The sequence below is a fragment of the Alligator sinensis genome, unplaced genomic scaffold, assembly GCF_000455745.1.
Source record: "Alligator sinensis unplaced genomic scaffold, ASM45574v1 scaffold588_1, whole genome shotgun sequence".
Taxonomy (NCBI): domain Eukaryota; kingdom Metazoa; phylum Chordata; order Crocodylia; family Alligatoridae; genus Alligator; species Alligator sinensis.
In genome coordinates, this window is record NW_005842244.1 from 891207 (window position 1) to 901887 (window position 10681).

Genomic DNA, 10681 nt, shown 5'->3' on the forward strand with positions numbered 1-10681 from the left:
CAGACTGCCAGTGGGCTGGGTGCTGCTCCAGCCAGCTTGGGGTCGGGGAAGAGTTGGATCAGGCAGGGTGCTGCCTCTGAGCTGGCACAGCATCCAGCCCACTAGCAGCCTGCCTGGGTGGCCCTGGGGGGTGCCACTGCCATGGAGGGAAGGACCGGGGCCTCCTACAGGTCGGGCTTGCCCCCCAGCCGTGGTAGAGGTGGGCAGGCTGTGCCAAAAAAAACAACAAAAAAGGATCGGGCCCCTCACCGCTTCTGCCTTCAGCAGGTGCCTGCTAAAGGTAGAAGTGGTGAGGGGCCTGATCCTTTTTTTTTGTGGAGCCTGCCCACCCCTCCTGTGGCTGGGGGTGGGGCGAGCTGATAGCTGCAATGCAACTACATCTGGATGTAGTTTAGTTTGCAACCATGCAAAGTCATTTAACATCCCCAAACCTCTCGAACAGATGATGCCGTTAAGCCGCACACAAACGTTTTCGTCCCATGTACGTTAATGGCATCACGTGTACAAGCACCCACAAAGCATAAGTTCAAGGCAGAGACCCTCCAATCTCTCTTGCAGACAGAACGCAACAGCAGAGGGTCACAATGAAAGGGAGGCCTACAGCTGGACTAGCGACAGTCACAAGATCATGGGGAAGCCTGGGCTGCATCAATGGATCCACTCTCCCCTAACATCTGAGCAGCAACAAATATCAGTGTTCCCAGCACCTGTGCAGGGCAGGGAAGTGCAACTGTCCTCTTGATAACAGATGAGAAACAAAGTCAAGTCGGTCTGAATGTGTGTCCAAACCATTGACTCAATCTTCCTCTCCACTGATGCACTGGTTTTGGGGTAAGGGATTAGGGGTATGGAGTGTTTTATTTTGGTTTTAAACAGACCCCTTGAAGGCAACTCCAGAGAAGCAAGGGGAAGGGGATGCTGGAGGGGTGTGAATGGAGAGGGTGGCTCCTTGGCAACCCAGGATAACCCACTCCTCTCCCTGCAGGCACAGTGCCGTGTCCCTCGTAGGAAGGGGCTGTATTGTGAGAGGGAGGTCCCTATCACCCCAGGCTTCAGAAGAAAGAGTTTTGAGGATACTCGTGAACCTGTGGTCCAAAGCCATTTCTAGTATTTCTGGACAGGAGATGAATTTTCTTGGGGAGGTTTTAGCAAACCAGCAATGTACGGGCTCTGTGACTAGGGGGTGCTCAGCGAGGCGAGAGGTGCAGGGAATGCATTCAGAGGAGGCTACCAGGGTTGGAACCACGTCACCTGGGGCTCTTGGGCGATCCAAAGGAAAAATCGCACGAGGGTGCATGATGGGTAACCACAGGAAATGATTCCAAAGCAAGCGGCCAACCTTCCCCTGCCTGCTGGCCTACCAAAAGCAGGGATGAGGGGCAGCAGTGTCCCAGGCTGCAATATAGGGGGAAGAGGAGCAAAAGGCCACTGATCCCTATGGAACGTGCACTCTTGCATTCTCGAGGCATGGGAAGGGACCAGCCCAGCCCTAAGTCCCCATGTAGTAAATCTCTTCCCCTTTGCCTCCACTTCCCCAACCCAGCCATTCAGTCTCCCAACCCTCACAAAACAACTCTGGGGGGCCAGACCTACACACCTCTGCTTGGCTGTGATGGTTCAAAAGGCACTGTCCACCGGTGCAGCAAGGACCCTGCGAGTGTCTCGGTTTTTCTTCAAAGGAAACAAGCTGGTAGCCCTGTGTCCTTCCTGGGAGATACTCTGGTTGTTTCTGAAAGCGTTCTCCTCCTCGACCCACCCCGCTCTGTTGAGGGCAGCTGGGGCTATGGGACTATGTCACGGTTTAGGGGTGAAAAGAGGATGTCAGGAGTGTTACAGGAGTTAAACCAGAGATTAATTTGGTGTACTTTTTTCTGCTCTGGGGATGTCATCACCCATGCCTTGCCCTGTCACCCAGCTCAGGTATTTTGTTCCCTTGCTAATTCTTCAGCAAGAACGTTAAGGTGGCTAGAAGACAGGCAACTGGTAAGACCACCTATTTCCAAGGAGCCTGTCCTTAACTTAATCACTTTTGAGAGTTTTTTTTCATGCATTCATTTGGGGATAGGCTAATAGAAAAAGGGAGTTTCTTCAAAATGGGGCTAGTGCTAAGGAATTTAAAGGTCGCCGAGTCACTGTATGACAAGAGAGCATTTGGAGAGCACACGACACAAGATCCCCTACATCAAACTTTCGTTTAGCTCAGAAGCAGCAGGCTGCCTATGGCACTGGTGGACTCATTGAAGATCTTCATCTTGCTGGTATGGAAGTGAGAAACAGCACAGCTCATAATGGCAGCGGGATGAGGTGTTTTCCGCGCCTCAAAGTCAATTTCATAAATAAAAAAGCACTCCAGGGAAACAGCTGTTTGAGATAACTACTATTATTGAGTGCTGGAGGCATTTGGCCTTCAGCCTTCTTCCTTGCTACACATGAGAAGAACTGTTATCTCCCGTCCACCATACAGAGCCTGCTTTGTTATTCCCTTTTGACTCACTAGCTTTTAAAGCACAGCCTCATTTTTGCTCACCTAGGAGACAGACCTTGATCAAATTTAATTCAAACCCAGATAAATTAAAAAGGCTGGGATATGCAAGAGGCAATGATTTTTCGGGTGATATCTTTTATTGGACCAACTGCATAATTGGGATAGAGTTAGACAAGATATTCTTCAGATCTGAGGTTGGACTAGTGAGTTAAGTCACCAACAACCCCTGTAAATTGTGGGTACATGTTTCTTGTTTACCATGCACTGCTTTAATGTAGGAAATGGCTCATTTGCAAGTTAAAAGTTTAATTAGGAGGGGGGAAAAAAAGGTCACCATAGATCAGATGTGAATTGCAAGTGCTAAAGAAGTTTATTGCAGCAACATATTTATTGAGTCATGCTATAGATCTGCTGCCCATATGCCTAGAATGCTAAACAGCATCACATTGAATTCCTAATATTAACAGAAAGCTTATCTATAATACATGGGTTGTTTTAAAAATATTTGGCACCTACTTTCTATGATAATCAAATGACTTTGCCAAGACCCAGAGTCTTCTTCACTCATCCAGCTAATTGCAGATAATTCTTTCCAGATAATGTTTCCAGAATGCCACACAATTCAGCTTGCCATTTCCATCTCCCATCCACTGCTCTTGTCTCTCTCGCTTTGCACGTACAACATATATTACACCTGCCTCTCAGTTACGTGCCGGTGAAAATAATGTGAGCTGCATCAGGAACACAAATGGGATGACAATTCGTGGCATCTCTGCTTCACTTTACCATATTCTAGATTATTTTTATGGGCATACCAACTGCAAATGTAAAAGGCTACATAAAAGCTATCTTAAAGCCAATGAGACCAATGGTAATGTGATTGCAGGAGGTTTAAGCTACTTTGAAAGATACTGCCAGGCTGGCCCAAGGCGGTATCGCCTGAAGTCAGAAACACTTCAACCTTTGAATGTAGCAATCTGAATCTGACAGCTGTTCAACTCTGAGAGTATTTGTTTTGAGGACCTTTTGGATTCTTTTTCTGTTATAATGAAAAGCTTAGGAAATGTTTCAAGTTGCTATTACAAACTGTGAGCTGCAGAAGGAACAGTAGCATTTTGCATTGCTTAAGATGATGGAAGGTAACAGACTCTACTAGCTGATAATATTCTCTGGCACTCTGCTGCCCTTTGATATTGTACTAGACTTGACAGTCCTTCGTATGCATTTGTCGGAGATCTGACAAGCTTTTCTCCTGCTTCTCCCTTACTTAAGATATAATTTTGGGGGATTCTCATCAGTGAGGATTTATATTTATGCTGCTTCTGCAGTTTTGTTGCTATCTTCTTTCAGCTGGCTGAAGCCCTTTTGGAAGAAACCAGTACTGTAGGGCAGTGGGGCTCAACTTATTTAGCTCCACAGGCCAGATCCAGCATGTTGGGGTTTAGTGGACAAGGCAGATCCAGTGCACTGGGGTTAGTGCAGGCTGGCCCAAGTGCACATGTCTGGATTCGGCTGTAGTTAAGGCTACTACCACGCCCAAGCCACCAGACCTGTGGGGAGACCCATGGACCAGATGACATAGCTCCATGGATCATACTTGGCCCACTGGCCAGAGGCTGAGCACCACCACTGTAGAGGTTCTAATAGTGGTAAAAATCAGTGGCGGCAGGGTCCACTTAGAAAAGCAATAGCCTCCATGACTCTACTATTAATGATGCTGCATTGTTGAATCTATTTGTACCAGTGCTAGACAGATCAAGAAAGCAACAAGAGAAAAACCTGAACAACCTGTAGTTATTTGGTGGCTGTTATTAAAACAGCATTGTAACAAGGACAGGTTATGGGGCCAGACTGTCAACCAATGTAAATCACCATAGCATTGTTCACTTAATGATTTGCATCAGAAGAGCTAACCATATTCATCGTATTGACTTAACATGAGGCACAGTAATTTTCTTGAAGATAATTAAATACCGTGAGCAACAGGCTGAGGTTAGGAAAGGCTCTTCTGTATTCTTGGGAGCTTAATCTCTTCAGTTTCAGCAATGCAAGATTACTACCTTTAATGCAAAGCCAATGCAAGATTTACCACCCTTTAATTTTGGTGGTATGCAGAAGGTAAAGGAATCACAGAACTTGGGAGAAACAGAGAAGGGCTGCAGAAGGTTGTGTTTATTTTCAAAGACTTGCTAATGCTCCAGTCTCCCTATATAGAACAATAGCTAGAATGATGTAATGCCAGAGACAAAGGGTGACATGAGGATAAGAGGCTCTTTTATGCTGCCTGGTGCATTCAGCCACTGTTACATCTATATATGGCCTTTCATCACAAATGAGATGATGGATAGACACAGCACCACCAAAAAGCGGAGCCCTGGACTGTGGTGTGATACTTCCCCAGCCCAATAGTGAGAAGATCCAATGACCCTGGTTATGTCCTTATTCTTTTAAAGCAGTTTCTTAACCTGTGGTATGTGAGACACAGGCAGAGGGTATGTGGGTACCCCAACACACACTCTCTCTCTCTCGCCCTCTTTTCCTTTCTGTTTCGCCCCTTCCTCCTCTCAAAACTATGGCAAAAAAATCAGTACTCCCCACACTGTGTGGCGCTTTAAATTCCCCAATAATAATTTAGTTCAGCCCTCCTAGCTTCGGCCAACATCACCTCTAGCCCAGGTACATACTTGAGTTGTGCACCTCTGGTGTAAAAGGTGGCAACCCTACCCATACCAGATCAGACATCTGTCATATCATGGCCCTTCTTCCAACATATGGCACACACATTAGTCTGTAAACATAAAATCCCCTGGAAAATTGAATGTTGGGGTACTTATTAAAATTTTAAGAAGTTAGGGGGTACTTGCTACTTAAAAGGTTGAGAAACACTGTTTTAAAGCACCAGCTATAACACCTTCAATATTAACACAGAAGGGATTTTTTTAAAAGATATCAGCTGAAAAACCTGTAACAAGCTCCCTGGAGCTCAACGTAACTACCTTAAAGTGGAAAAGAATTAGGCTCACACTGCTGAGATTTGAACAGTGGGTTCCAAAGTGCTCAGCTTAAAGACTTGAAATACCCAAACCACAGCCATGACTCCCTGATATGATAAAAGTACATATTTTAGATAAAATACTATTTTTCTAGTTGATTATCTCCATGGAGCCAGTCATATGAGCAAGAAACTTGCTCATGTCTCCATTAATCTTGAGTCTGTTGGGGAATCATAACAGTTCTGACAAGTATATATCATGTTTGACATCATCCAAAGAAACTTTTTATAAGTTGTCAAACTTCCAAACAGAGCACGAAGTTCACCTGCTGATTTAATTGACTTGTGCTTTTTTTTTTTTTAATCTTTCTTTTTTTTTTTTTTTTTTTAAAAAAAAGGGCCTTTAAAAGGTAATTTGGACAAGTAACTTCTGTAGGTCTACCTGTGTAGACTCAGTAATTTTAGCAACAAAATCAGTGCAGCTCGTAATGTGATCTGTATAAATGCTGAGACCTATGGCGTATTCATTATTTTAATAGCACTTATTGACGTAAGGTCAAAATTCTTTTTTCCAACTCTTTTTTATTTAGGGAAGAGCCTTATGTCACAATCTCATGCTTCATCTAATTGGATAAGTGTTTCCTTTGTCCTTGAAACAGCAAAGTAGAATGCGTACCCAAGAGCTATAGAATGGAAAAGCATCTGCCGTTTGTATTTGGCACGCCTCAATTAAAAACTCACTGCTTCTGCTATAATTTTTTGAATTCTGACCAGAGTACTTCTGCTGAGATTCAAATGGACAGTTCTGAAGGTTAAGCTAGGGGTACTTAAAGAATTTTCTACAAAGCATATTGTTGTCTTGCACATAACAGAATAGGGTTCCTGATCCAGGAAAGTACTTGCATATATGTTTAAGCATTTAGTGAATAGTCTTCTTGAAGTTAATGGAACTACTCAAATACGTGCTTTATTTTAAACGTGTACATGTACTGAAGTTTAAGTCCAGTTCTAGATATGGGAAGAACAAAGCTAATGTTCAGTACAAGCATCACCTTCCACCTTAAATGAGGTATCTTGGGTAGATCCTTCAGATTTGCTTTATTTAGAAGCTATTTCATTGTGTCAGAGATGTAATGGGAAGGTTATATGCCCAGCCTTCAGAATATCAATACATAAATGTGAAATGAAGCAGAAAATGGTAAAATACCAAATGATAACATGGCCAAAAAAACCTGTTGAGTTTCTTTTAATCAAATACAAAAACTTTATCACACCCATTTTATAGGTACAAGGTAGAGAAATAAAAAGAAAAGACTTTCATGAGATTTGGCAACTGTACTCACTACTTTAGGTGCTGCTGTTCTACTCCAAGAGCTACACTATGGACTCTAGTTTCCAGTTGTGACCTATTCCCTTTCCCCATTATATCCATTTCTAAGCTCATTCCATAGGTCTAATTTACTTTGGGAATGCATATGTTTATACCCTGGATAATGTTTCCCAGAATACTGCTTGATCAAAATAGGTTAATTTCCTTGCTATTCCCCACTAAACAATTCTTCTTGCATTTATCTCAATCTGCTTTGCAAAAGATTGTGATCTTTGCTCTTAAATACAAACCTCAGCAGTTACTCATGCCTCCCTCACCTCCAGTATAGCTTAGTCATCCCTATATCACCTGCAGAATAGCTTACGAGGGTTACAGCTGAAAAGCACTTCGAAACGTCAGGTTGCACACAGTAGGGCTGCATGCTTATAAAGTGACACTTTTCACTGCAAAAATGAGACTAATGTACCACAGCTGTTTCTGGATGCAATTTAAGCTGCTGGTTTATAGAGAAAATCCTACATTGTTTCTACCTTCACAGGGGACTGCTCCTGAGTTACCATGTGAAATGGGAGAGAAGTTGGGGCAAGTTATCTGGAACAAGTTATCTATACTGAAGTTCACTTCCCCAACTTGGTTCACGAGTCAGCTGATCTTATTGATACGTGGCATAATTTACCATTTGCGCACAGGTTTTTGCCTGAAGTAAAACAGTCTTTGGGATTTCTGAATGACACTAAGATCATTCTTTTCTTGTGGAAGTAATTCATAGTTGCTCAATTGATTTTGAGTCAGCATGTTAATTGTTTAAATTTGTCATCATGTAATAATGTGTACTGGTTCAGAATGCTTTTAGATATTAATATGCAGATCATATATTTCCTCATCACCTATAATTCTCTTCTGCATTGTTTCATTGCATGTCTAAAGTAACCACACTTCAGTAGATACACTTTAAAGAGATTTCTTTATCATTTAACTTTATTACAGTAGGCGCAGCCTGGACACTGTTAGAGTGACAAGGACTATTTCCTTAATTACTGTACATTGATAATAGCATTTACTCTGGCAGCTCCAGTGCTATTCAATCAAGTAAGATTCAATACAAAAAAAGCTGATTTGCCAAAAAAGAGATTAGCATAAGTGCCTACAGTCACTTTCTATTTTTGAAGGTAAAGCTACTATATCTTGTGAGCACTTCTTGTGGGATTTTTATGGAAAAAGAAACTGGATTATTCTCCTCAGAGATTTCGGGAAATTGCATTTAGAGATGATTTTTAAACTAACCATATTTTTAAAGAGGATATAATCAAAACAAACATTTTAAAATAATTTATAAAAACTGGGTTTCAAAGTATATGGCAGCAGAAGGAAAGTGTAGTTACGGCTTTCTGTGGACATAGGTGTCTGTTATGGAGAATTCCGCACTGCCCAATTTTGTTTTGCTGCACTTAGTCAATTGACCAAATAGTAACTGAAGCTGCTGCTTTTCAGAATTAAATGCCATTATTTACAGTAGCTCTTGCTCTAGTTAGAAAGCCACACTTCAGCACTATATTTATTTGTAAGCATAAGATTAAATAATGGTGAACTGAAATTAAAGCAAATCTTTAAAAAACCCAAAACCTTAAGAAATGCAGTAAGTGGACATTAATCACTAGGCAGGCATAATCAGGTTTTAAGATGACTTGGCCCCTACCAGCACTTTTGCATGTGAGTAGCTTTACTCCTGAGAAAAATCCCACTAAAGTTACTTTACTACACGTGCTTACAAGAGCTGGCCTATATTATGCCTAAGCTAAAATGGCCACTGCAGAATTATTTTGCCCTGGAGGACACTTGAGAATTATAAATCATCCTCTTGTATCCCAAAAACATGTAGGTGGCCAAAGATCTACTTTTCAATCTTCTGACCCTGGCTGCTGTCTATTATGGTGACATCAAAATCACAGACAAGCAGTTATCACCAAAGATGGGCCTGCTAAAACCATGGAGCCAGTATCATCCCATGGGACAAAGCTCGTTGGCTGAGTGACACGTTTAGCAACCACAAATCCAGACTCTGAACACTAGTTCATCCCTACTCTTATTTCAGCACTTGCACAATGGGCTTACTTTAAATGAATGCTGCAATAAAATTGCCAAGTAGATAGCGACATATCCATAGATATGCAATTCACTGTAACAAGGTAATTTAGTTAGGCACTTGGAAAAACTAAAATGTTTCCCCATTTAACTTAATGCACACACAAGCCCCCAAATATAGAGCTGAAGACAAGTTTAACATTCTCCTCAAGCTCATCTTAAACAGGACTGAAAAAGAACTCCAAGAGACATGGTTAGTGCAAGATGATTGAACTCTGGAGGTGGGAAGAAGGCAGAACTGGAAAACAGGGTAGATGTCCATGCTGCTTTTCAAGAAGTAGCAAGAGAGAAAAAAATTCTACAAACCTTTCATTCTGAATGTAGAAGAGGGACAGTGATGTAACTGTTCCCAGGGAACAATATTCTTATTTTGTAGAAGGAGGTGAGCCAAGATACTTAAGCTCTAGAGAACCTTTAACACAGGAAGCTATTTATCATAACAAGCTTGGTTGATACTGCTCCCATACTGAACCAATTAGATTAGCCTATTTCGTCATACTTCATAACTTGGGATGATAGGTTTCCAAGCATGGTACAGTGCAGTAATTGAATTTTGATCAAACACACATGGCCCATAACCCAGTATGTGAAACTTTCAGAACAGTTCACAGCTTTTAAATATCCAGTCAACATGTTGCCAAAAGTACAGGATGTACTTGATGCAAGTGGGAGGGGGGAGGAGAGAGGGGGAGACAGAGTCCAAGCTGTAACTTTGTACAGCTGTTAAACAAACATTTTTTTGTTCTGATTCTGTTCCTACTCTAGCTTAAGAGCTAAGGAGGAAGACTGTGAATGTCAAGTAAGCCACTTCTCTCCTCAACTCCCACTTAGCTTCTAACATTTTGAGATTACTAACATGCTTTTAAATTCACAATAGTGTATCAGATACCAGCAACAGTGCTTGTTACCATGGCATTCATTGCTTCTAATCACGTAACAAAATAACTTAGAAGTGGCACACATTGTCCTCTTAATACAGCCACAGTGGATGACATGTCATGGAATGGTAGCCCTATAATAAGGGCTCCCCCTTTTCCGCAGACACGTATTGTTTCCCCATGCAGTCCACAGGGTCTAGCAGTCCTGTTCCCTTTGGGCTATGGGACAGTCAGTCAGTTCCTTAGCAGACAGTGGCCTCCCATTACAGGTTTTCAGGACTCTTTCCTCAGTCAACATAGGGGATTTGAAGTGAATTCTATGAAAGGAAAACAGAAAATATTAACAATTTCAATTCCTTGCTTTATGTATCCATTTGGGAGCAAAACGCTAGGCATAAGCGTCCAAAGCCTTCCAAATTTAAAGAGCAAAATGGACTTGGTTTGTTAGTTTAAAAAATAACCAGTCTGATGATGCAAATTAAAGCTGCAATCTGGCCTAAAACTAGCCCAAGCCAGGGTCAAACCCATGCCAGGGTTTAACAGAGCACTATTTTCCCCAACCTACTAGTATCAGTAGTACTACATGACCAGAACCTCTTGTTCAGTGTTGCATACTCAGACCTGCAGGACAGCTTGAGCTGCTTCAATTTCCTGTTTCAAACAATTACATACAACTGAAGAGAGACACCATGCAACTAAAGCAAGGTTTCAACTTTTTTAACTAGTCCACATACCCCAAAAGGTGGGGACTGCAGTTATGGGCTTCCAAAGAGAATGTGATCTTGTACTTTATTCCAGTACCTCTAATTTCACTCTATGGATCCCCTGCCTCGGAGACTTCTCACACCTTTTTA

At 42.1% G+C, this 10681-nt stretch overlaps 1 protein-coding gene across 3 annotated transcripts in view; it reads right to left on the minus strand.

Annotated features, from left to right (window-relative positions):
• The window catches only part of TM2D1 (TM2 domain containing 1), a 59433-nt gene that overhangs the window by 14441 nt on the left and 34311 nt on the right, over positions 1 to 10681 (minus strand). For 2 of the 3 annotated variants that reach the window (XR_003094968.1, XM_014521707.2), the window contains one exon: positions 5827 to 10144. The exons of the other annotated variant lie outside the window; for it this stretch is intronic. The gene's annotated coding sequence lies outside the window, so the exon portion shown is untranslated. Of the gene's footprint in view, positions 1 to 5826; positions 10145 to 10681 lie in introns of those variants that run through there. 3 annotated transcript variants of the gene reach the window in all.